At 44.8% G+C, this 27,906-nt stretch overlaps 1 long non-coding RNA gene across 2 annotated transcripts; it reads left to right on the forward strand.

Annotated features, from left to right (window-relative positions):
* The first annotated feature begins 13,471 nt into the window (after positions 1–13,471).
* Positions 13,472–27,684, forward strand: LOC307212026. 2 transcript variants are annotated; one of them, XR_013836739.1, is made up of 5 exons: positions 13,472–14,220; positions 17,126–17,209; positions 21,836–21,918; positions 23,691–23,871; positions 27,629–27,684. It is a non-coding gene; the product is annotated as an uncharacterized lncRNA (long non-coding RNA). The 2 variants fall into 2 exon arrangements; XR_013836740.1 differs by lacking the exon at positions 17,126–17,209.
* Positions 27,685–27,906: the final 222 nt, after the last annotated feature.

The following is a 27,906-nucleotide window of genomic DNA, read 5'->3' on the forward strand; positions in this document are numbered from 1 at the left end:
CAGGGCAGAGTTACTTCCTCAAGCAGAGAGTATGCAGGCAACACTGGCTGCAGCACATTCCCTTCTGTGAGAGGCACTTGCCAGAGTATTTGCTTCAGGGATGGTCTCCAAGGATGGATCCTGAATGTAGCTTTCCCTATTCTCTGTATCATCAGACCCTCTCCTCTGAAAGCAGAGTGTCCTGGACCATGAGAGCTTACTGGGAGCCAGTGGTGGTGTAGTGGTTAAGAGCGGTAGACTCATTATCTGGTGAACCGGGTTCGCATCTCTGCTCCTCCACCTGCAGCTGCTGGGTGACCTTGGGCCAGTCACACTTCTTTGAAGTCTCTCAGCCCCACTTACCTCACAGAGTGTTTGTTGTGGGGGAGGAAGGGAAAAGGAGAATGTTAGCAGCTTTGAGACTCCTTTGGGTAGTGATAAAGTGGGATATCAAATCCAAACTCTTCTTCTTCTTCCTGTCCTGAGCCTGGTGCTATTCAACATCTTTATAAATGACTTGGATGAAGGAAATTTGCAAATGATGAAATTTGCAGATGACACCAAATTGCAAGGGGTAGCTAGTAATGCAGAAGATAGAATCGGGATTCAAAATGACCTTAGTAGATTAGAGAGCTGGGCCCAAACTAACAAAATGAATTTCAATTGGGACAAATGTAAACTTCTGCACTTGGGTAGGAATAATGAGATGCACAAATATAGGATGGGCTTAACAGCAGTACATCTGAAAAGGATCTAGGTGTCTTAGTAAACCACAATCTTGACATGAGTCAACAGTGTGATGCAGCAGGGGGAGCAGGAAGGTAATGCAATTCTAGGCTACATCAACAGAAGTGTAGTATCCAGTTCAAGGAAAGTAATAGTACTGTTGTACTCTGCCTTGGTCAGATCCCACCTGGACTACTGTGTCCATTTCTGGGCGCCATAGTTTAAGAAGGATATTGATAAGCTGGAGATGATAAAGGGTCTGGAAAGCAAGCCTTATGAGGAATGGTTGAGGGAGCTGGGTATGTTTAATCTAGGAAAGAGAAGACTGAGAGAAGATATGATGCCATCTTCAAAGATCTAAAGGGCTGTAACAGGGAAGATGCAGTAAGCTTGATTATAGCTGCTCCAGAGGGTAGGACCTGAACCACTGCATTTAAATCACAAGAAAGGAGATTCTGACTAAACATCAGTAAGACCTTTCTGACGGTAAGAGCTGTTTGATAATGGAACAGACTCCCTTGGGAAGTGATGGACTCTCCTTCATTGGAGGTTTCTCAGCAGAGGTTGGATGACCATCTGTCAGGGATTCTTTAGCTGTGATTCCTGCATAGCACGGACTAGTCTAGATGACCCTGGGGATCCCTTCCAACTACTACAATTCTATGTAAACTGAGAGTTGTTAGGAGGTTTCTATTCCGCTCAGAGAGCTACAATTCTCAGTGTTCCCTGGGAAGAGGTATTGACTGTTAAACCATGGAGAATTGCAGCTGTGTGAAGGGAATAGGGGTGTCTCCAAACAAATCTCAACACCCTTAACAAAACAGAGCTCCCATGCTCCTTTGGGGCGAGCCATGTCTGTTTAAAGTGGTGTGATACTGCTTTCAATGTTTAGTGCAGATGGGGCCACAGCGAGTGCCTTTTCACAGCAGGCTTCCTGCCACGATTTTGTACCTCTTCAGGTTGCTCCCGTAGCCAAACCAACGCCTGTGTCGGCAACCAATTCCTGCCACCCCACCCTCTGTCCTTGTTCTTCATTCTGTCGAACCTTCAACAAGGTTTACATTTTTTTTTAAAAAAAAATCTGGTTGTGATTGCATCTATATATTTAAAAACTCTCCACTAACACAGAGCCCTTCACATCCTGCCTGACACACATGAATGTAAGACTCCATTTTGGCAGACACCTGCAAGTTAAAACTTAACATTTTTTACAAAATGAAAAAAGGCAAGAGTTGTTTTTCACGATGAAAAATGGCACCGGTCCCTCCAGGGAAAAGATGACATTTTCTCCTCAGGAAATGCGCACATGCTCCCCCCCCCCCCCCCCCCCGTGCTAGTGAAGGCCTTGCTGTGAGAGGCTTCCTGCCAGAAGATGTTCCAGAAGGCATATTATCCTTGCAAAAATCTCAAATGGCAAAACTTTTGCTCCACGTCTATTTTAGGACTGCATCACTTCCAATGGGATCTGAGTCTTAGTTACAGAAGATGAATATGCCTTTGAAACTACAGATGAACTTTCTTTTAAAAAATGAGGGAGACAGTTCATATATCCCATTTTTAACTGGACACTACTGATATCTTACAACCCAACCCCCCCATCCCTGTGAGTTACTTAAATCGGGAACGAAATTGGACGTGATTCATTCCCAGGGGAAAGAAATCTACCTAAGCAGATAAAGCAGTAAATAATAATAATAATAATTTAGAAGGGTGGCTGGGCTAGCAGCATGTTCATCCGTTGTGCAACATCTCATGATGTAGTTTTCAGCCACATGAGTTGTTTCACAGAAGTCACCTGCAAGGACTAAGTCCTGGAACTTCATTTGAGTAAAGGCCTTCCATGATGAGCAGCCACATTTCAATGGTAGAGCGCATACCTTGCATGCAGAAGATTCCATGTTCCATGTAGGCACCTTCTGTTAAAGGAACAGGTAGCAAGCGATGGGGTAGAGTCTGCCTGAGACCCTGGACAGCCACTGGAATACTGGGGAAGATGGGTATGTAGCCTCAACAGATGTAAGACAGCTTCCCATGAGTCAGGGATCAAGCGAGTAAGGGAGACTCAGGGGTCTGCAGATCCACAAGGGACAGACCGGGGAGTAGATCCATCTCTTTCTTGGGCTGCAGTTGCTGGAAGACTCTGTCTCTGACAAGTCCTGGTCCAGAGTCATAACACCATTTGTTATGCTGGCTCTGCCTAGTAGGAGTTGGACTCCAATAACATCTGGAGAATTTTCTGCTTGCCTTCTTCTTCTTTGGCGACCACTTGTAGCTGAGTAAGATTGTCTTTAATGAACGCAGTCTTAACAGTGAGTCCATAACTGACTGTGGAGGCCATTCTGAATCCACACATCCTTCCACAGTGGGGACATAGATTTCCGGGCGGGAGTTGATCACAGTGAGGTTTAGCCAAATGCGCCTTCGTCTTAGCTTGTTTCTCCTTTTCGCCCTGAGTTCCTGCTTCTTCAAAGTCCATGACACCTTTGGTAAGGGATGTTCTCCAGTTGGAGCGCTTGCAAGCTAGTGTTTCCCAGTTATCAGTGCATAAAACTACATTTTTAAAAGATTTGCCTTGAGAACATCTTTTGTTGTCCACCGGTATTTTGCTTTCTATTCTTAAGTTGGGAATAGAGTAGATGCTTTGGAAGACGATAATCAGGCATCCAAACAACATGATCAGTCCAACGAAGTAGATGTTGAAGAACCATTGCTTTGACACTGGTGATCTTTGCTTCTTCCAGTACACTGATATTAGTTTGCCTGCCTTCCCAAGTGATGTGTAAAAATTTTTGGAGACATGGTTGATGGAATCTTTTGAGGAGTTGGAAATGGCGTTTATAAATGGTCCATGTTTCACAAGCATACAGTAAGGTTGGTAGTACAAACAAGCAGTTTGGTTTCCCTGCAAATGTGAACTTTCTGCTTGTTACCTTTACATTAAAAGAACATCAGCAAACATGTGCAGAACCTACAGCTCATGATCCTCACAAATGTGTGATTAATGATTGGTGATTGCCAATCATGTTACTTTGTTCTAAGGTGTGCTTGGACCAAAATGTGTTTCTTTAAAAATTGCCCACCTGTTGAGGGCCATCTCTGTGTTCTTTGTAAAACTGAAAAAATAAGAGCCTTCCTCTGACTGGATATGTCCCTATTAATATATATCAGGCTTGTGAGTGAAGACCGGCAGACATTCTACAGGGTTGTTGATGTGGTTCTGAGTTTGAAACTTCAAAGAGTTTTGTTCAGGGCAGAAAATGAATGTGCTCAGACTACTTCCATCTCATTTAAGAAGTTGGTCTGTCTTCATCTTTCGGTCACATACATGCCACATTCTATGTACATGGAAGATTGTACTTCTGAATTATTAAGTCAAATTGTGCTCACATTCTTGGAAATAATTTGCGGAGGAAGTAGGGAACACAAGCTCATATTTATTCATGGCTTTAATTACAGTTTTCTAGCATTCTGTCTGACAGACTGCTTTTCAATGTTAAGAGAAAACACAAGCAAATACAAAAAATGTTTTCAACATCTTATTCTAAAAGTTCAAAAGCCTTGGCCAAACTCAGAAATGGAACTTGTTTTTGTTTGTTTGTTTGCTTGCTTGTTTGTTTTCAATGCTACCCTCCTTCTTAGCCACCACACTTAGCTGGCTTTTAGCAACTTGGCTTTTTTAAAAAAATGATTTTCATTTTGGAGCAGTTGATTAGATCACAGTGGAAGTCTTGTTTAACTAGGACACAGGTATTTGAAGTCCTTCGACTACTTCATCCCCCTCCTTCTCTCGCGATAGTTTGCTGATGGATGGGAGAAAGTGAAAAGAAAAGAAAAGACAAACCTAATTGACATTCATGCTTTAATAAGGCTAATAAAATACCGGACGATTGGAACAGCCATGCGACTGAAGACGGCCCAGAACTTCAGGTGCAGAGCTGTCTTTGCTGCAAAGAGGATTCAGGAAGCTTATGAGAAGCAGATGGGGCAGGCAGACCAGGGCCGGCCAGGATGGCAATCAACCAACTGTGGTTGGCTGCAAGCCAGATTTCAAGCTCTTTTCCAAACTAGGCATGACAGCAGCAAACCCATTGGTTTAAAACTGGGTATGCTCCAAGAGCATAAGAAGAAGAGATGTATGAATATGATTTTTGGAGCAAAAGACCAGAAGCACAAAGGTGAGGGCAGCTACAACCTCCCCACATGCCCCTTCCTCATAACGCAGCATTTCCCAAATTGGTGGCCTCCCTAAGTTTTGGATTGCTACTCTCACAGGGCCAGATTAAGACTTTTAGAAGCCCTAAGCACTTAAAAGATTTTGGTGCCCCTCATAGATATATATACAGTGATACCTTAGTTTACAACCATAATCCGTTCCGGAGGTCTGGTTGTAAACCAAAACAGGTTGTAACCCAAGGCGCACTTTCACCATTGGGGCCTCAAAAAAAAAAAAAAGGAAAAGGAAAAAAAAAGGGTTGTAATCCAAAAAAAGGGACACACACTTCAGGGTTTGACGTGGTTGTAATCCAAAACAGTTGCAAACCAAGGTACCACTGTAATTCAAAATACTGTGGTACCTCGGTTGTCAACCTGGTTGTCAACCTCGGGGGGAACCCGCAGCGGAAGCCATTTGACTTCTGAAAAGCGTAAAAAAATGAAAGCAATTACTTCCGGGTTTTCAGCATTCGAAAACCAAAACATTCGGCTTCCGAGATGCTTGAAGACCGAGGTACCACTGTATAAACAATAATAAATCGTAAAATAAAATTTAATTTTTCGAAATGAAACAAAACCTAAAGTAGGGTGGAAAAATAATATCAATTTTTGTATGATTCCACTATATTTGAAAAATTTTCTCCGACTTTTTCTAATTGCAAGGTCTTCGATCAGATCCTCAAAATGAATCTTACGTAACATAGCTGCTTCTGTACTTAGGAGAAATAAGTCACCCGGCCCTTCCTTGTTGCACATTTGTTCTGTTGGGATTTTTAATATGCTTCAGCTGAGAAGATGAATGCTCAGCTGAGCAAATTGTGACCATGAATGTTAAAAATCTGGCAATGGAAATTTTCTGTGGTGCCCTCCTTCCCTTGATGTGCTTATTTTGCTTAATGGTTCATCCTGCCCTGTGCTCCCATCATCCCTGACCATTGACCAGGCTGGCTGCAGCTGATGGGGGTTGCAGTCTGAAGCATCTGAGGGCACCGGGTTGAGGAAGGCTCCTGTAGCCTCTTCCCCAAACTGCTTTTCTCTCAGCTGAGTCAACATCTGGCAGTGGAGCCTAGCAGAGGAGAAAAGTGTAGGGGGAAGGGACCACAGATGGCCTGTAAGGAGGTGAGCAACAGGCAGGGGAAGGTTTTTATCACACTCACCCATGTGTACTCCATCTGCTCTGAAAAAAACAGGCCCCATGCCTCAGAGAACCATAGAATTGTAGGGACCCCAAGGGTCATCTAGTCCAACCCCCTGTAATGCAGGAATCTCAGCTAAAGCATCCATGACAGAGGGCCATCTAACCTCTGCTTAGAGCTGAGCAAGTGGATGAGCTGTTCCCATATCTGGTGTGGTTTCTCAGTTAGACAGAGATGGAGCTTGAAGATGCATTTTAAGAATTTTTGCAAACGGGAAAGGATGTGCTGAATTGGTGGGCGTAAGAGCAAAGGTTGTTTTGTCTTTGGATGGTGCTCTGCCTGTTAAGAATTTCACTGTTAACAATCTCAAGAAATCTGGTCTGCATTTCAAGCCTTGATGTGCAAACAAAGGATGCAAAGAAAACCGCCCTGACCAACACTTTTTACAAGTTTTGTGGATATTATTCCTTTATTTATACGGGTAGCCTGCACTGAATAGTCCCAGGGCAGGTTAGAAAAACATCACTATTAAAAGCAAGATAAAGTATTGTTAGAATCAGACAATTAAAAACTGCAGAACCAGCCAAAACAAAACTTACAGAATAGTAACACAGAGCAGGAGGGCGGAAAACAGCCACTTATCCAAAGATAGTGTGTCTTGCGCTATCATCATATGCTTTTCAATAATTGCCCAAGATGTACCACGGAGAGAACATTCTATAACCTGGGAACCACCACAGAGAAGGCCCTGAAGGCTAAGGCTACAACTGTATGTTTTATGTTGCTGCCTAGCTTGAATCAGGGGAAGGTCAATTTGGGCATTTGCCCAGGCTCCAAAGACCCATTCCACCAATGGAGCTCACTTTGCACTGAGCAAAGTGATGTGAGATAACTTTCAGTTCACACACCCAACCGTATCCAGATTAAGAGGGACAAGTGATATTGCCTTGGTCAAGGAGGTCAAAACCTTGAAGCCAGCATTGTTTGGGATCATTCTGTGGGCATTCCTTGTCATATTCCTGTGGGCAACTGCCACACATTCTAAGGTTGTCAATTTTTCATTCTTTTGCTATAGAAGAAGAAGAGTTTTCAGACTGTTCAGACTAGTTTTCAGACTGTTCTAAAAGACTCTGAGGTGCCCTGGAAGGGTTCTCCAGTAAGAAGAAGAAGAAGAAGAAGAAGAAGAAGAAGAAGAAGAAGAAGAAGTCGTTTGGATTTGATATCCCGCTTTATCACTACCCGAAGGAGTCTCAAAGCGGCTAACATTCTTCTTTTCCCTTCCTCCCCCACAACAAACACTCTGTGAGGTGAGTGGGGCTGAGAGACTTCAGAGAAGTGTGACTGGCCCAAGGTCACCCAGCAGCTGCATGTGGAGGAGCAGAGATGTGAACCCGGTTCCCCAGATTGCCAGACTACCGCTCTTAACCACTACACCACACTGGCTCTCTGCAGCCTGTGGCACCTCACTTGCCACTTTCCCCCAGAGTGATGAGAAACCACTGGTGAGCACTCATTCAGTTTGGTCAGTTGACCAGTTTCAAACCCACTTAATAACATTATTTAGCCTACAGTTTACCAGCTTCTCCACAAGAATATCATGGAGACTTTGCCAAAAGCCTTACTGAAATCAAGATCCACTATGCCCACAGCATCCCCCAGATCCACCAAGCTTATCACTACCAAAAAAAGAAATGAGGTTCGTCTGACATTTCTTGTTTTTGGGAAACCCATCCTGGGTATTTGTAATCTCTGCATCCTTTTCTAAGTGTTCACAGACAGACTGTTTCATTATCTGTTCTAGGACCTTTCCTGGTATCAGTGTCAAGCTGACTAGTGCGTAGGTAGAGTATAGCCAGCATTGAGAATAGAATATAGCCAACTAGTAGTCATTGAGGTGTAACTCCTCCTGCCCTGCACATTGTGTTAACTTCGCCAACATAGACATGTGAACAAATTGGTTCAGAGGCATTAGTGATTGCTGGGGAATAAGTTGTTGTTGTTGTTCCACTTATATCCTACCCAGGAGCTCATTGTGGTATGCCTGGTTCTGTTCCTCCCCATTTTATCCTCACAACAACCCTGTGAAGTAGACTGAGAGACAATGGCTGACTCTGGGTCACCCAGTGAGCTTCGTGGCTGAGTTCACATTTGAATCCAGGTCTCACAGATTCGAGTCAAGCACTCTAAACACTGCAGCACACTGGCTGAAATATACTCGGAGTCGAGAGTGGATTTCATGCTCTTTATTCAGCTCATAGTGGTGAGGAGGAATGGAAGTTCCCCCAGAATGTCTGCTTTATATACATTATTTACACAATGGGGCCCACGCGATTGGCTAATTCCGGGATTCACCTGTAGGCCAATCAGGTTGCAGATCCACTTCCACCTGAAGCTGGATTGGGTGGCTCCTGTGGACCAATCAGACTGCTGCATTCTGGACCCTATTGTTCTAGGACCAATCAGACTGCTGCATTCTGAATCCTATTGTTCTAGGATCAATCAGACTGCTGCCTTTTGGATCCTATTCAACTCAGTACATAACACCGGCTCTCCATATCCTTGCAAGCATTACCCTGCAAAACTTCTAGAAAATTCTTGAGGCACCATGAGAGGCTCCTCCAGAGACTGTACCAGAGCTGGCTTTTATTTTCTCAGAAGATCTGATTGTTGTTTAAAAGCTCTTTTGTTTCGTGCCCATGGCAACGTTGCAAGAAGGCAAGAATCCCCCAGAGTCTTGTGGAGAACCAAGAGTGAAAAGAGGACATGGATCTGGGTGTGTGTTCAATTAAACCAAGGGTGGGGAACGTTTTTTCAGCCAGAGAGTCGCATTTCCTTCTAGGCAAGCTTCCGACAACCACATGCCATTGGTGGGCGGGGCCAGAGGCAAAGTGGGTGGAGCAACAAATGCACATTTGCACTTTGTACAGTAGGCTAGTTTCTATGCACAAACACTTCTGTATTCTCCATTGTCAGAGTATGGGGACATGTTCCAGCCAGGCAGAAACACTTGTGGTGTGAATCTAGGTCGGTGAGGCATGTGGCCATGGGAGAGTTTAAAGCACATTCAAAGCAACAGCCATGGCTTCCCCCAAGGAATTCTGGCAGCGGTAGTTTGCGAAGAGTGCTGAGCATTGTTAGGAAACCCCTATTCTCCTCCCAGAGCTACAGTACCCAGAGGCCCTGAATTTGCGTCTCCACCCCCATCGTTCTGCCCGGACACTGAGGTCCAGCTCCAAGGGCCTTCTGGTGGTTCCCTCACTGGTGAGGTTACAGGGAACCAGGCAGAGGGCCTTCTTGGTAGTGGAACCCGCCCTATGGAACACTCTCCCGTCAGATGTCAAGGAAACAATCAACTTTCTGATTTTCAGAAGACATTTGATGCCAGCCTTGGATAGGGAAGTTTTAAATGTGCAATGTTTTACTGCGTTTGATGTTTCAGTTTGTTGGAAGCCCCCCAGAGTGGTTGGGGCAACCCAGTCAGATGGGCGGCATATTGTTTCTGTTGTTGTTGTTGCCCACCACTCTGGGAATTGTAGCACTGTGAGGGGCATAGGGCCTCCTATCAACTCTCTGCACCCTTAACAAACTATATTCCTCAGAATTCTTTGAGGGAAGCTATGGCTGTTCAAAGTGCTATCATAGCCTTCAAATGCATAGTGTGAATGGAGCCATGGAGGTTTGCATTAGATACTGAGGCCTGATGTGCCCCACCCTTAAATTGAACGGAGCACTTGCAGTCAAGCTAAGCAAGACAAGAAAAGTGTATTCAACCATAGACTCTCAGAAGAGCCCCTCGCTGTGTCTGCTCTTAAGACATTTAAAGCAAACGAATGTAAAAATATAGCACGGCTTTTCTGCCTGGCTGGATCTCTTGTCTTAATCAGCAGTGTCACCGCTGCCATCTGTGAGGAATGCGCAGAAAGAAATCCATTCTGTCCTGATCACAGTCACTTGTGCCCAATAAAATTACTTACATTAAAAAAATGCCCATAATGATGGCTAAAGGTAAAGGTAAAGGTACCCCTGCCCGTACGGGCCAGTCTTGACAGACTCTGGGGTTGTGCGCCCATCTCCCTTAAGAGGCCAGGGGCCAGCGCTGTCCGGAGACACTTCCGGGTCACGTGGCCAGCGTGACATCGCTGCTCTGGCCAGAGCCAGAGCCAGAGCCAGAGCCGCACACAGAAACGCCGTTTACCTTCCCGCTGGTAAGCGGTCCCTATTTATCTACTTGCACCCGGAGGTGCTTTCGAACTGCTAGGTTGGCAGGCGCTGGGACCGAGCAGCGGGAGCGCACCCCGCCGCAGGGATTCGAACCGCCGACCTTTCGATCGGCAAGCCCTAGGCGCTGAGGCTTTAACCCACAGCGCCACCTGCGTCCCTAACTTTATGATGGCTAACTTTATGATGGCTAACTGATGGCTAACTTTACTCAATTTCACATTCCAAGTGTGAGAGAGATGACACTGTCTTTCTCTGGAGCTGCAGAACCAGCTTCTCCTCAAGCTTGCTTGCATGGGATTCGAAACACGACAGAGGGGATCAGGGACACTCCCTCTCCCCTTCCTAAAGGGTAGGAAAACTCACCACCCACTGTTCCCTTCCGAAATGATGAAACAGACTTCCAGTTAGGTGCCAGTCAGTTTTGCATTGCCCACAAAGAGGAAACATGTCACCAAAAAGGAGAGGAGACTGATTCTCATACAATGTATGTGCGGTTATTGACAGAACCGATGGTAACTCTCTGTGACTTGTTTGCAAAGCATTTTGAGGATAAAATTGCTTGCATCTTCCAGAACCTTGACTCCTTTAGAATAAAGGGCACTTTCTAATAGAGGACAGTCCTCTGTAACATGGCTAACCTCCTTCCCGTGTCACCTTTGGCAAATTAAATCATTCTCTTCCTCACGTCTAGTACCCTACTAATTCCTTTGAGACAAAGGCACCAGATTTGGACAAAAAAGAAAACCCCACTTTCTCTTTCCCCCGAGCTCTTGACTGACCAAAATGATCAAGAGGCTGGAGCAACTCTAGCTATGAGGAAACGTGACAGCATTTGAGATATTTTAGTTGAGGGGGTGGGACAGTGGAGATAAGTAAGGTGTATAAAATTGTGATTGAGGTGTTATAGAATTATGCATGATGTTTAGAAAGTGACCAGGGAGACGTTTTTCTCCCTCTCTTGTTATACTACAGCCTGGGGTCATCCAATGAAGTTGGCAGATTCAGGGGAGATGAAAGTAGTAGTAGTAGCAATAATAATAATTTATTATTTATACCCCACCCATCTGGCTGGGCTTCCCTAGCCACTCTGGCCGGCTTCCAACAAAATATTAAAATACCGTAATACATCACACATTAAAAGCTTCCCTAAACAGGGCTGCCTTCAGATGTCTTCTAAAAGTCTGGTAGTTGTTGTTCTCTTTGACATCTGGTGGGAGGGCATTCCACAGGGCGGGTGCCACTACCGAGAAGGCCCCCTGCCTGGTTCCCTGTAATTTGGCTTCTCGCAATGAGGGAACCGCCAGAAGGCCCTTGGCACTGGATCTCATTGTCCGGGCTGAACGATGGGGGTGGAGATGCTCCTTCAGGTATACTGGAGGCTGTTTAGGGCTTTAAAGGTCAGCACCAACACTTTGAATTGTGCTTGGAAACGGACTGGGAGGCAATGTAGGTCTTTCAAGGTCTCGGCGGCCGCTCCCAGTCACCTGTCTTGCTACCGCATTCTGGATTACTTGTAGTTTCCGGGTCACCTTCAAAGGTAGCTCCACATAGAGCACATTGCAGTAGTCCTAGCAAGAGATAACCAGAGCATGCACCACTCTGGCGAGGCAGTCTGCAGGCAGGTAGGGTCTCAGCCTGAGTACCAGATGGAGCTGGTAAACAGCTGCCCTGGACTCAGAATTGACCTGCGCCTCCATGGACAGCTGTGAGTCCAAAATGACTCCCAGGCTTTGCACCTGGTCCTTCAGGGGCACAGTTACCCCATTCAGGACCAGGACCACCCGCCTGCCTCCTGTCCCCCAAAACAGTACTTCTGTCTTGTCAGGATTCAACCTCAATCTGTTGTTGATGAATGTTAAAAGCAGTGTGAAGAGCACTTCAAGTGTACAATGTGGCAGATGTGGCCCACTGTGGCACAGCCCACTCAGATCCACCCTCCCATCTCCACAGCAGCTGTGGAGAATCCTGGGCTGCACATGGGAATGGCAGTCAACACATGAGGCAGCGCACTGTAAAAATGAGCAATCCCCGCCCCCTGCGGGATTGCATCTTGATTCCCTTTCCGCAGCCGTGCCTCCTACGCTGCCAGTTATGTGTATGAACGAGGCCACAGGAATCTTCTTCTGTTCATGCACCCTTGGAGCTTGGCCTGCTACTATTCATAGGAATTTTCTTGGAAAACTCTCTGGTTAAGGTTAAGGCACCCAAAAAGCAAAATGCAAGCGTTCATTTAGCAGCTGCTTTATCTGAGGCCATCAGACATCGGCAGCCGGTTCAAGGAGTTATTCAAAACTCATCAGGCTCATCATCAACCTTTGCATGAGAACTGTTTGTCCTGTGTGGAGCAACATGAAAACGAAACTCATGCATGTCTAAGAACATAAACACATGTAAATGATTTTGACGCATGAAGCGCGGCTTTTATTCCTGCAATGTCTTTAATTACGGATCTGTGAGAGACCTGCCCAAATGTCGCGCTGAGGCAGATGAAGAGCTACATTCCTTGGCAAATGCACCCAATTAAGAAGAGGGAGATGAGTCACTGTCAAGTTTGACTCCCAAATGAGGACACAATGGTTGTATTGTTCATTGGCTGGAGGCTTGCTAATTGCTACAAGAAAGAAGCCCCACAAACTTTTATTCACTCTGTAGAGTCAGAGGACCACCCTGAATTACATAGGGTAGGAAAGAAGGAATGAGCATGAGCTCCTTCTGTAAATGGCTTAATATGGCTCCTTCTGCCGTATTAACCAGTTGGTCCCTTACCTTTCTCACCCTGATCTGTCCACAGTGATCCATGTGATGGTCACCTCCAGACTTGATTATTGTAATTCACTCTTGATGCTGGGCTGTCCTTGAAGCTGACCCAGGAACTCCAGCAGGTGCAGAATGCCGCGGCGAGGCTCCTTACGGGGTCCTTGCCGCGGGATCACATTCATCCAGTGCTTTACCAACTACACTGGCTCCCGGTGGAGTACAGGGTCAGGTTTAAGGTGCTGGTTTTGACATTTAAAGCCCTATGCGGTCTAGGACCCATGTACCTACAGCATCACTCAGGGATTGGGGTAGCGTGCTACATTATGATCATTCTTACTGAGGAACAAAACAAATAATTACACATGCTTGAGATGAATCGCAACTTACAAACAGTTTTTGGAGATTGCAACCAAGCACAGATTTGGCTGGTTAAGATATTTTTTTATTTATCTGATCTCAAAGCATCTTACAAAAGACATAAGGCACGTTCGAGACATACTCAAAACACAACAGCACCAAATTAAAACCACAATTAAACAAAAAATAAAAAATAAAAAAATCAATGCACCACTTTAAAAATAAAACACCAGCTGGAGTTACAAGAAGCCACATCTTTTCCATGACTGGGAATAAGTTCAACACACACAAAGCAGGAAAATGAGATTTATGCTTTCATGAAACCGATCCTTCGTTTTGGCAGGCAAATGCAGAAGGTGGGGAGGGAATCAGCATTCTCCTGCCAACTGAATGGGGGTTTTCATCCATACCCAACTTTCTAGGATCTATATAAAATTAAGATTCCTCTAATTAATCATAACAGCTGGAACATGCCAACAGGCATCCAAAGTCCATTTCCCTCGCATCAATCTCCGAGGAGGCAGCCAGTACCCTAAGATGTTTCCAAGACCCTGTCTACCAACTAGGGTTTCATAGGCCCTATTGGTTCCCATGGCAACGTATCACTGGCCTTTGCCTAAGAAAGAAATGGAACAGGCCAGACTAGGTTAGTCATGTATCTTACTTTACAGTCCTCTGTTTGAAGGGTTGCCAGTTCTCCATTTGAAGGGCTGGTGGGTCCAAGCCCCATTTAAAGACAAAGAATAGTGCAAAGGGAGAGCAGAGGCCTTTACGCTGCACATCTACTATTACCACAACTGGACACCAGTTGAGCAGCCACACAGCTCACCAGGTAACAGCTTCCTCCACTCTAACGGCATGTAATATTGCAATACAAGGTTGCATGTGGACATATAACTCAGCATGCACAACTGTTATGTAACCAATGTCCCCTTGTCTTTTTTTCAGTGATGCATTTCCACTTTATTGGCAATGTGTCAGTGGCTACCTTAGACCATATTTGTCCAGATTGTCTTCACTTTGCGCAGCTCAAACTCTTACAAGAATAGATATACAGAGTTGTGTGGGATCTTGAGGTCATAAGAGTCATAAGGGTTGCCACCCGAAATATATATAAAAAATAAAAAATAATTGTCCAGTAGCACCTTAGAGACCAACTAAGTTTGTTCCTGGTATGAGCTTGCACACGAAAGCTCATACCAAGAACAAACTCAGTTGGTCTCTAAGTGCTACTGGACAATTTTTTAATATATTTCTACTGCATCAGACCAACACGGCTACCTACCTGAATCTAGGGTTACCACCTGTCCCTAGAAAAATGGGATCGTCCCGTTTTGGGACAAAAGTGTTCCCGGTCCCATTTAGACTTCAAATGGGATGCCTTTCTTCCCATATTCAAGCTCAGGCAACCCAAAATGGCTGTAGTAGTAGTAGTAGTAGTAGTAGTAATAATAATAATAATAATAATAATTATTATTATTATTATTATTATTATTATTATTATTTATTATTTATACCCCACCAATCTGGCTGGGTTTCCCCAGTCACTCTGGGTGGCTCCCAATAGAATATTGAAAACACGATAAACACATCAAACATTAAAAACTTCCCTAAACTGGGCTGCCTTCCGATGTTGTCTAAAAGTCAGGTGGTTGATGATTTCCTTGACATCTGATGGGAGAGCATTCCACAGGGTGGGTGCCACTACCAAGAAGGCCCTCTGCCTGGTTGCGTTGCTGTTGGTGCGGCTGATGAGGAGCTTGGACCAGCGTTGAGCGACAACAGAGACCTCCTCTCCCTCTTTCCTCCCCTCTCACTGGTGCTCCTCCGTAGCTGCTACCTGCCAGACTAGGATGGTGCAGGCCCAGTGCCGCTTTGCCCCCTCTGCTGCCCCGATCTGACATCTCCTCCTCCCTCTTCTTTGTCCATGCTCAAGTCTCTTTCACCACCAGCTTCGGCAAGAGGCTGGAGCAGCAGCTCATATTGCCCATGAGAGCTGGCCGTCTACCCCTGGCCCCTGCCCATCTATGTGAGTCGAGGGGAAAAGTGGGGCTGGGGTGGTGAGAGGCTGAATGTGGTGTCATGGGAGTGTGTGTGTCCTCCAGTCCTCACCCCGCCAACCTGTCTTTTATTTTGCCTGACCAAAGGTGGCAGTCCTATCTAGTCACAAACCCCACCCCAACCCACAACAAGAATGTGAAAAAGAATTGCGATGATTTCACAAGGTTACTTGACATTGCAGGCCACAATCCAGAGAAAAATAAGCCACACTTAAGTTCCAGAGGGCCAGTTGGTTGTAACCAATTTTGGAGTGACTTTAGCACAGGCATCTCCAAACTCGGCCCTCCAGATGTTTTGGGACTACAATTCCCATTATCCCTGACCACTGGTCCTGTTAGCTAGGGATAATGGGAGTTGTAGACCCAAACCATCCAGAGGGCTGAGTTTGGGGGTGCCTGTTTTAGCATAACTAACTTTCTTTCGACTTTGGGCCATAAATTTCAAGCAGCGTTGCATCTAGACTGGGATATCAGAGAGGTAGGTCATATATTTAGCAGGACACAAATTAAATCAGGGGTTGGAGACCTGTGAACTACAATCCCCATCGCCTCCAGCCAACATTGCCAATGGTCAGGGATAGTGGGAGTTATAACCCAAGCATGTCTAGATGTCTGATGTCTTCATAGGGCAGTCGGGTACCATCTCAGTGACCTACCAGCACCTGGTGAAACAAATATAGTTTCACCTTTTTCCTATTACCTTTTGGGATACCAGCTAAGAAACTTACAGAGCACGCCTGCCTGAAAAGTTCCAAGGCAGGGGTCAGCAAACTTTTTCAGCAGGGGGCCAGTCCACTGTCCCTCAGACTATGTGGGGGGCCGGACTATATTTTTTTTTTGGGGGGGGGAGAACAAATTCCTATGCCCCACAAATAACTCAGAGGTGCATTTTAAATAAAAGGACACATTCTACTCATGTAAAAACACGCTGATTCCCAGACCATCTGTGGGCTGGATTTAGAAGGCGATTGGGCCGGATCCAGCTCCCGGGCCTTAGCTTGCCTACCTGTGCTCAAAGGGCTTTTGCAGTGGAGGTGGAAAAATTCTGAGTGTGAAATCATCCAGCACTTTCAGTGATGAAACAAAATACCGCGCCACCAGTGATTGGAAAGGAAACGACTCTTCCTCTTTGTTGAGTCTGCCAGTCAAGTAGAGAGGAAATTAGGTCAGACCAAGAAGGAAAAGAGACAAGTATTTGGAGATCTCTTGACCTTTAAAGAAACACACCAGCGGCATGAAAAGCTCACTCTGTTGTAGGAACAGGAGTTAGTTTAACTTCTAGCGCAGAAGGGGCATTCAGAAATGCTGCTTGGATTGAAGTAACTTTCCTGATGGCTGTTTAGAAGATGTGTTCACTGTGTCCTTTTAAGATTTATTTTCTGGGTTTCAGGGTGCTGTATGGAAGGAGCAGACCCACTTATTGTCTGAACCAAAGTTTGGTTTCAGGAAGATGTCCCTATAAGATCAATACAAGCTTCCCATAGGGTTCTTATGTTCTTATAGGGACATCCAGGGTGCTTCCCAGACAACCTGTTTCTTGATCCGTTTGCAGGGAGATTAGACAGTGTTGGCTATTTAATTGTAATTCTGATTTGCTTTTGGGGAGGTTAGATGACACTGTGTCAAACCCCAAGTGTTATCCCACAGTTTCCACTGCATATTCCTGTCACTTTCCAGGTCACAAAATGTCTGATATTTTGGGGAAACAGGAGTAGTGCAGGACCACCCAACTGACTATAACTGCACAACCTGAATTTTCAGGTATGTGAGTAAATCCCACCTGAAAATAACTTAATTATTGGGCCTTTAGGAGCAGCTTTGATCATCAGATGCTAGCAAGTCATAACACTTATCTCTGCAGCTTGGAGAGCTTGATGTGCTGGTTTCAGGACACCAGGTTGCTATAAAATAAATAGGAGCGGAGCAAGTTTTACATTTAGGTTTCATAGCCACAGGAGTATAACCGTTGCACTTGTCTTGCAGAGCAAAAGGCTCAGAACTGCTATCAAAACTATTTCCAGCAGCATCAGTCTGCAGATGTAGCCCAGCATGTCTTCTGAAATGCATCATGATTCATTCACTTTGGCACAGGTGGACAGGTGTGTCTTGGAGCAGATGGGGTTTTAGCAATTAAAGAGACAGGAGCCCTGTTAAAATTATTCACATCATCCTGGAGATATACTTAAAAGCAAACTAGTGATTGAAACCATGATTCCATTTGTCTAAAAACATAAAATACACACACGTGGCTATTAAATGTAAATTAACTTTGTTGCAACGCTATGGCAAATAATCATTAAAAGTTATATTAGCCAATATACTGTGTGTATTTACTCAGAAGCAAGTGTCGTGGAATTCAGTGAGGCTTTCTTAGTGGGAATAAGTGTGCAGTCTTTAACTGATTAAAATAGTACACCAATTTAATTAAGGCAGCAGATTTCACATTAAAAAGTTGTTTTTAATGCAGCTACTTATAAAAAAAAACTACACATGGTAATGTTCATATTAAAAAGGAATTACCCCTTCTCTCATATAGCAGAGAATGTCTCTTCTAAGTTGGCTGTTATAACACATAATGCATTATATATATTTAAAAAAATATGTTTCATGCTTTGCTTATTTGCCTGTGTGCAAATTTAAAATAGATTAATCAACGAAAAACTTGTGCAATTAATCAACTCCAATTTCTTTAATTTGTGTGGATAATGACATTATATAGTTTAGTCACTAGGTGACACTGGACTTAGCTGCATTGGGTGGAGTCAGGAACTTCCTGTTGCTGCTTTCTTGCAGCTGGGGCAGATGAAGGCGTCTGGTTGTGCTGCTGCAGATGCACCACGGTGTTTTTGTCTCTGCTCTCCTCGCAGCCATCATTCCTCCTTTGGTCACTGCTGTGGATACATGACTTGACTGCCTGTCTCCAGGCACTCCAGTCGTCTGCAAGGGATTCCCACACAACGGGGTTGATGTTGCCAGCCTTCGTGTCACGCCTGCAGACATCTTTGTAACGCAGAGTTGGTCTGCCAAGGGGCCTGGTGCCTGAAGCCAGCTCTCTGTAAAGCACAGCCTTGGGGATCTTGCCATCTTCCATTCTGTGGACATGACCAAGGCAGCGTAGATGTCGCTGAGACAGGAGTGCGAACACACGAGGAATGAGGGCTTGGGAAAGCACATCTTTGTTTGAGACTCTACCTTGTCACGTGATGCCCAAAACAATACAGTGGTACCTCGGGTTACATACACTTCAGGTTACATACGTTTCAGGTTACAGACACCGCTAACCCAGAAATAGTACCTCAGGTTAAGATCTTTGCTTCAGGATGAGAACAGAAATCATGCTCTAGCAGCGTGGCAGCAGCAGGAGGCCCCATTAGCTAAAGTGGTACCTCGGGTTAAGAACAGTTTCAGGTTAAGAACGGACCTCCGGAACAAATTAAGTACGTAACCAGAGGTACCACTGTACATCTCTCCTTATTGGTGAAGACTGTGAGCTGCCACTGACCTGCCCACCTGCTCAGTCTGATCCCTAGGTGCTACGTGCTGATGGGCAATTTCTAAGCCCTTCTTGTTCTCCTTTCTCTATGGAGAGTCCTTTCTCTATGGAGAGCTCTTCAAACAAGAGGACACGCTCAAAGTAAAGGCAGTCCTCTGACAGCCCTTCAAAGTAGAGGATGGTAAAGGCAAAGGTAAAGGTAGAGGGCCCCTGGTTGGTTAAGTCCACTCAAAGGCGACTATGGGGTTGCGGCGCTCATCTCGCTTTCAGTCCAAGGGAGATGGCATTTATCCACAGACAGCTTTCCGGGTCATGTGGCCAGCAGGACTAAATCACTTCTGGCGCAACGGGACACCGTGACGGAAACCAGAGCGCATGGAAACGCCGTTTACCTTCCCACCGCAACGGTACCTCTTTATCTACTTGCACTGGTGTGCTTTTGAACTGCTAGGTTGGCAGGAGCTGGGATGGAGCAACGGGAGCTCACCCCGTCGCAGGGATTCGAACCACTGACCTTCTGATCGGCAAGTCCAAGAGGCTCAGTGGTTTAGACCACAGCGTCACCCTACTGCATCTTCCACTTGTTTTACTGAGCTCATTTCTTCACCAACAGCAGGGAATGTCGGCTTCCAAGTTCCTGTATTTTGCACAGCAACAAGGACAATGATCTTCTAGCCATCAATCCTTCATGGGGGGGGGGGGGAGCCAGCCATGTGTGTAGTCCATTAAAGCAGTCCTGCTTTGTGGGTTTAATTCCAAGAAAATCTGGCCTTCAGGAAGACAACTCACTGTTTTCTCATAAATAAGCCACGTTGTTTTTGTGCCAAGGCCTTCGGTCATCCCACCCCCTCCAATCTGTGTCCATTTTTTCACTCCTCTGGGGCAGATTGAAATGAAAGGGGGGGGGGAGGCTTAAATTTAGATTCAGGCTTCTGCTGCCCATCACCCAAAAGGAGGCCTTGTTCAGAGACAGTTTAGATGATGTGCATTCTTATCAGATGACAATCCCTCTATTGTCTTTCTGTTCAGAAAATAGAAGGCATATCTTTTCCAAGTTTATCTGAAGGGCAGCCAGATGAGACTTTTTGGGTTTGAGCCCCATGTTGGGCCAAAGATTCCAGCATTGCAGTGTGTGTGTGTGTGTGTGTGTGTGTGTGTGTGTGTGTTATTATATTATAACGTGTTTTTATTATTGCTTGTAAGCCGCTCTGAGCCCGGCCTTGTCTGGGGAGGGCGGGGTATAAATAAAAATTATTATTATTATTATTATTATTATTATTATTAGACTCTTGGGGTCCCTTCCAACTCTACAATTACATGGTTCTAGGCCAAATTCAGCCATGAAGTATACTGGGTGACCTCAGGCTGTCTCTCAGCCCAACCTACCTTACAGGGCTGTTGTGAGGATAAAAAGGAGAACAGGGAGAATCATGGATGCCACTTTGAAAATGTAATAAATAAAGGGATAGTTTTAAGGGGGGAGAGAGAGAACTTCAAGGAGAAGACCTGATAAGTTTATAAAATTATTCATGGTGTGGAAGACACATTTTGCTTAGGGTATTAAAAAGCCTTTCGATAGCTGAAAATGTTTAAATGTGTGGCATGGCTTTATTACAGTGGTACCTCGGGTTACAGACGCTTCAGGTTACATACGCTTCAGGTTACAGACTCCGCTAACCCAGAAACAGTACCTTGGGTTAAGAACTTTGCTACAGGATGAGAACAGAAATCGTGCGGCGGCAGCAGGAGGCCCCATTAGCTAAAGTGGTACCTCAGGTCATGAACAGTTTCAGGTTAAGAACGGACCTCCAGAATGAATTAAGTTCTTAACCCGAGGTATCACTGTACTTGCATCAATAAAAGAAAAAGAAAATAATAGAAACCCCTTCCCATCAAATTAAGCAAGGATTTGAAATGAATAATTCCAGTGATTCCAATTCTGATTACATATGGATTAATAGTAACTTTTAGGAGGCTACTGGATTTATGTATCACTACTAACACCACTACTGCTTGTCTCTCTAAGCTGTATGGGATGTGGTTTCCATTTTTTATATCACAGAGCTTTCCTTTTTTCATAGGGAGTTGTTTGTTTTCTCTGTTTTTTTAATATGCATCTTCTTGGATATACAATTTGTTGTTGTTGTTGTTGTTTAGTCGTTTAGTCGTGTCCGACTCTTCGTGACCCCATGGACCAGAGAACGCCAGGCACTCCTGTCCTCCACTGCCCCCCGCAGCTTGGCCAGACTCATGCTGGTAACCTCGAAAACACTATCCAACCATCTCGTCCTCTGCCGTCCCCTTCTCCTTGTGCCCTCCATCTTTCCCAACATCAGGGTCTTCTCCAGGGAGTCTTCTCTTCTCATGAGGTGGCCAAAGTACTGGAGCCTCAGCTTCACAATCTGTCCTTCCAGTGAGCACTCAGGGCTGATTTCCTTCAGAATGGAGAGGTTTGATCTTCTTGCAGTCCATGGGACTCTCAAGTCTCCTCCAGCACCATAATTCAAAAGCATCAATTCTTCGGCAATCAGCCTTCTTTATGGTCCAGCTAGCAAAGTGCAAATCAATAAAGATTTTTTTTAAAAAAGTCTATAAGGACTGTTTTTTTCAAAGATTGTTATTTCCTATTCTTTAAAAAAAAATTCGGGGGAAAACAGATGGGTCATCAGATCTACTGCAACAGAGCCACTGCTAGTCAAGTGTAGACAATCCTTGAAGGGTCAATGGTCTTATTCAGTGTAAGGCTGTTTCCTATGCTTTTCTTCTTATACTTACGGAGGGAACCAGGACAGTGAGCATAAAACCAAGATGGTGGGTAGTTCTGGGAACTTTCCCGGTCTTGCTGAGAACTAAGTGCATCGGACTCACATGTTGTTTGTTGGCTTGTTATGCAGCCTGGTCTCCACACTGCAGCAGCAGAGAAAATATATAAGATCCACCTAATATGTAAGAAGAGGAAACGGGCACTTAATATAAGGTTACCAGATTTTTTACAATGAATCCAGGGACACTCTTCAACTTCAATTGATTTTGTACGTAGACTGATTTGTAAATCCGGGGACTGTCCCCGGGAAATAGGGACGTCTGGTAACCTTAACAGGAGGAGGGATGAGACCTGCTCATTGGGTAGAAACAAGCTGCCTCTCCAAGACTAGCTTGTTCAAACAGTAAAGAGTATGTTTAGTGAAGTGTGTCTGCAAAATATTTATACCAAAACAGAAAAAGTGAGTTTGCAAAATAAATAGGAAAGCCAAGCCACCTGTTGTCGAAAGCCCATCCTGCAGTTTATCAGAGGATGCAGCCACAGTACCAAAAGTCTTTTGCAGGGAGACCTGATGTTCCAATGGAGCAGGTTGTGGGTGTGGGTGCTTTGGAGCTCCCCTTGTTGCTGAACTACAACTCCCATCAGCCCTAGCAAGCATCTCGTTCCCTCCCTTAGTTCTTTGTGCGCAATCAGTTTGAAACATAGACATAAGGGGAGGTGGACCCCGGATGAGAAACCTGCCAAACTTCAGTCAAATAGGCCCGCAGCTATTGTGCTAGGTGATTTTAACCCTGGTTAGTACAAAACTGGCAAAGTCACATGTGAACCCATGGGAAGAACAACTTGGGTTTGTTCATTTCAACATCCCTGCCCCTAATTGCAGCAACTGGAGTGGTATCGGAAAGTAATTTGCAGCGATTAAGGAAGTTAGACCTTCCTCTAACCATGCAAGATCCCTACCGCCTCTCTGACCTCGAAGCATTTCCTCCGCCAGTTGTGGTTTTGCTGCTTAAAGGGTCAAGGACAGCCATGCATTTTTGGGTAAATCTGAAATATACTCAGAGTCGCAAAGTGATTTCATGCTCTTTATTCAGCTCATAGTGGTGAGGAGGAATGAAAGAATGTCCCCTCAAGGTATCTGCTTTATATACATTATTTACACAATGGGCTGCACATGATTGGCTAATTCCAGAATTCTACTGTAAGCCAATCAGGTTGTGGATTCACTTCTATCTGGAGCATGATTGGGTAGTTCCTGCCAACCAATCATACTGCTGCATTGTTCTAGGACCAATCAGACTGCTGCATTCTGAATCCTATTGTTCTAGGACCAATCAGACTGCTGCCTTTTGGATCATATTGTTCTAGGACCAATCAGACTGCTGCAGTTTGGATCCTATTCAACTCAGTACATAACAATCTAAAGCCACAGAGCCACTCCAAAGTGCAGAAGCCCCTTGAGATGCCTTGCTAATGGCAAGATCTGGCTTAGAAAACCAGGAAACTGCTCTGAATCACTCCAATTCGCCTTTGTAATTTGGGGTACGCACAGAGCTGATGGCACAGCCTCAGCTAATCCCAGATGCTCTGAGCTGCCTGTTACCTTTTGCAGCAAAGAGAGCACCTCACACTCCTCCCCACTGCAGGTTGGGCTAGATGATTCTTGGGAACCCTTCCATCTCTACAATTCTATGAATTAAGATATTTGGTGCTTTTGTTACAGCAGGTTGCTCAGGTGTTCCAAAAGGAGCAACTGCAATTTAAGAGTTCAGCTCATCAGTGCCGTTGATTTAAATGCTACCGACAAATCAAGAGACACATGCTGGACAAAGATAGCAACGGCTGTCTCCAGTAAATGGCAAGATGAGATTTAACCACACAAAAATCTAGGGGAAATCATCCAAAAAAATAAAATTAAAATACATGAGGCAATCATGTACTCCATTTTTATTTCCTCTGAGTACTTCATAATCTGTTTTTTATAGCTTTGTCAAACAACCAAGTTTCCAATGGATTTTTACCACCTCCAAAGTACTGTGGTGGCTCCAAATTGAATTCTTCTTGGGAACCCAGAGATGAAGATGAATCCAAAATACATCCACGGACAAATTTATGGTGGAACTGAACTGTTTTATTTCACATTTGAACCAGGCAAACCACAGGTGGGTTCCTAAAGCATATAAAATATTTTGGCTGCTTTGATTTCTGACATTGTGTTGTTATTTTTCTTTTCTTGTGCTGGATCATCTGGATTCTCCCGTTTCTCTGATGTGCTATATAACAGCTGCATTCCGTGGTGTGTCATAGTTACGAAGAGGGAGCGTTTCTTTTGTTTCATATTAGTCGTTCAATTTTTAAGAAGAAAAGCCATAAAAACAGTGTTTTTTCCTGGGGGGACGCATACCCCCAAACATTTTGTGAATCTTTGTACTTTTGTCAATTTACTGTATTTATTTTCCCCGATTTAAACTATAAAATGGTGGTTTTCTTGAGACAAAATGAGAGTACCCACTAAACATTTTTAAAGAAAAAAAGCACTGCATAAAAATATATTTAGTTTTGAATAAAACAAAGTAATGTGCTATGGTAAAAGTTTGGTTTTTTTCCATGTTCACTTCTACACTTGATGGAAATGTGGACTTCTGGGGTGTTATGTCACTCTGACCATGGAGCCATTATAGCTTGTAGCCGCTGAAAGCCTTATCCCCTAGCAGGCCTACTGGTTCAACCAGGTTTGTAAATCCCACCATTGCAATCAAAGAATCAGATGGTTGTAGGGACTCTGAAGGGACATGAGTGGTGCTGTGGGTTAAACCACAGAGCCTAGGGCTTGCCAGTCAGAAGGTTGGCGGTTCAAATCCCCGCGACGGGGTGAGCTCCCGTTGCTCAGTCCCAGCTCCTGCCAATCTAGCAGTTCGAAAGCACACAAGTGCCAGTAGCTAAATAGGTACCGCTCTGGTGGGAAGGTAAATGGCGTTTCTGTGTGCTGCTCTGGCTCGCCAGAAGCGGCTTAGTCATGCTGGCCACATAACCCAGAAGCTGTATGCCGGCTCCCTCAGCCAATAAAGCGAGATGAGCGCTGCAACCCCAGAGTCGGTCACGACTGGACCTAATGATCAGGGGTCCCTTTACTTTTACCTTTAGGGACTCTGAAAGCTCATCCAACCCAATCTCCCCTGCCCACCACAGCTGAACTCACAAAAAGACACCAGTGAGCCCCTTTGTTTCTTCTACTGCAACAGACTGACATGCCTAGCCTTCTTGAAATTAATCCAAAGCAAAAACAGGAGAGCTGTCGGGTGTGGAAGAACAGCTCGGCCCATTCCTCTGCCTTTCACAGCTCGTCCAGAGGTCTGCAAAACTGGCACAGGAAGTTTCCCAACAGCGCAGAGATAAGCTATAACTTTTGCAAATGACTGCAAATCCCAGCGCGGCTAAAGGCAAATAAATGGAGAAAGGGTAGGGCGAGGGGGGACAGAGATTGGCAACACACTGTGCCTGCCCAGCTTGCTTTCTTGGCCCAATATTCTACAGAAGGTCTGATACTGCATTTCCCACCAGTTGCCACTTCTGAATAGTTTCCCAAAGCAGCTCCATATACCCCACCCTCCATTAAAAGTAGCCGAAGCCTTATTTTAAAATGTAAATAGTCTCCAAGAAATGCCTGCACCTCCCTCGTGATCTTACCCTTTACCAAGCCTCTTGAACCTAATACAATCTGACCGGCTCTTTCAGACCCTCGAGACTTCAGTGTGGGCCTTTGTCATTTTTGCAATGGGCTTACTTGCATCGTCACTGCTGCCTGAACACAGTGACTTGGCAGAGACTTTTATATCTTGCCTCCCAGGGTTCCTGAGCAGCGCTTGGCTAAATGAGAGTGCAGAAGCCTTATGGTCTTCAAACAAAAACATCTTGGAGGTCCCGGGCCACAGGGAGGTTAGGCTGGCCTCAACCAGAGCCAGGGCTTTTTCGGCTGTGGCTCCGATCTGGTGGAACGCTTTGCCACAAGAGACTAGGGCCCTGCAGGACCTGACATCTTTCCGCAGAGCCTGCAAGATGGAGCTATTCCATCAGACCTTTAGCCAAGGCACAGCCTGACCCCCTACTTTGGTAATTCTTCACAGAACTCTAGCTCAGTAGTTGCCATTAATTTGATTTGAACTGATTTTAAAATGAATTGATTTTAGAATGCTGTATTATTTTACTGTTGTTAGCCGCTCTGAGCCCGGCTTTGGCTGGGGAGGGCGGGATATAAATATTTTTTTTAATTATTATTATTATTATTATTATTATTATTATTATTATTATTAAGGTGGGGAGTCTCAGCCATCTAGGGAAAAGCTTGCCAAGTTCCTTGGAGAATGGTGTCAAGTGGAAGGAGAGGCTGAAAGCTGACAACCTGCACACTGTCCACTCGCTTACGGGACGTGTCAGGATTTGAACTCGGGTCATACAGCTGCAAGCCTGCTGGGATGAAACTAGTAATCTCTTGTAATCAGCACCCTATTTGGTTCAACTCAAATGCCTGTTTCTGCACTGTGCAAATGTTATACGGTGTCAGTGACCAGGGCAGAAACTGACCACTAGGGCACAAAAGTCACTGTGCATCCTAAAGGCCAAAGTTTACTTTCTGATGATAGACATATCTCTCAAGCCAGCTTAAAACAGCACATTATTTGCTTTCTATAAGGACAAGAATAAAGTTATTGCCAGACATTCAGTTTTAATCAACGGCGGGTTATTAGTCTCCCGAGGAAGTAGCTTGGAGTGGTTTGGCTTTCAAGGCAGACTTTGTACCCACCTCCCTAGAAAGCTCCTGGCTTGCAGCTCTGCTCAAGGAGGCTAACTGGAAATCTCAGTTTATTAGTTTGCATTTTAAGCACCAAGCACATTTTCAATGTTGACTCTCTGGAATAAGGCTTTCTTTTTTAAAAAACTGCAGTTAAGTGTTTCCAGATGTAGATTCATGTTCAGACTTTGAAGGAACACTGCAATCTTTGTCTAAGGCTGGGTTGGGGTGCGGGGGAGAGACCAAAGATGAAAGCTTCTTCTTTTTGAAATGAAGCAAACTGAAAAACCAAACTACATAGAGGCTACAAAAGCATGTGTAGCTTCGGCAGATGATCTCGTATGAAATGTGTAGATATTCTGGACTTCAGGGATGGGGAACCCCAAGCCTGCAGATTTCTCTGTCTGGCCTTCAGAATTATCTCCAGGAAACATCTCCTTCCCAAGGCCACAACGTCACTGGCGCCTGCTTCAACCCCCGTGTTTTTGCCTTGCTGGAATGTGCTCTTTGTAGGAATGGATTTAGGCACAAGGAGAGGTTATATTGTTGTTATTTATCCCTCGTGAGTGAGATCGGCAGAATACCATACTTTGCAGCTTTAAACTTGGAAACTAAGACAAGGCTGGGTTAACCTTCTAGAAACAATAAACTAGGATGCTTTAAGGCAGACTGAATTTTCCCTGGCATTACCAATCCCCCCTTAAAAATAACAATCACAAACACATTGTTTTGTGAAGAAGTAAAAGTAATGCTTACTTACATAATCTAGGACTTGAAGCAGCCATTAGCAAAATGAGTTTATAACTACTATCTAAATTACAAAAGTACAAAATCGAAGTTCAAATGGTTTTGCATGAAAGCTAAAAAGATCCAAGCCTGCATCTCCTTGCTTCTGCAAAGTGCATAATTCATATCTCTCCCTAAATTGAGTCAACACTTCAGGCCACAGAAAGCAGAAGCGACAGATTTGTGCCATAGTGAATGTGCTGCAAAGCACATTACTCAGGAATATATTTCATAATGAAGGCCAACCCACCCACTGATTGCTAGCTAATCTTGACCTTGGGGTGAAATATATATTCCTTTCCCTAAGATGGTGTACAGTGAGGAATTTTATTTTTTTTAAAGCAGCAGTCCTGGGGGAGAAAAATGAAGGTGGAATATACACCATTACCAGAAAGACAGGAGGTATGTTGCAAACTATGATAGGGGTGTGTGTCTGTGTTGTTTTTTAGTCATTTAGTTATGTCTGACTCTTTGTGACCCCATGGACCAGAGCACGCCAGGCACTCCTGTCTTCCACTGCCTCCCGCAGTTTGGTCAAACTCATGCTGGTAGCTTCGAGAACACTGTCCAACCATCTCGTCCTCTGCTGTCTCCTTCTCCTTGTGCCCTCCATCTTTCCCAACATC

The sequence above is a fragment of the Podarcis cretensis genome, assembly GCF_951804945.1.
Source record: "Podarcis cretensis genome assembly, chromosome: 3".
Taxonomy (NCBI): Eukaryota; Metazoa; Chordata; class Lepidosauria; order Squamata; family Lacertidae; genus Podarcis; species Podarcis cretensis.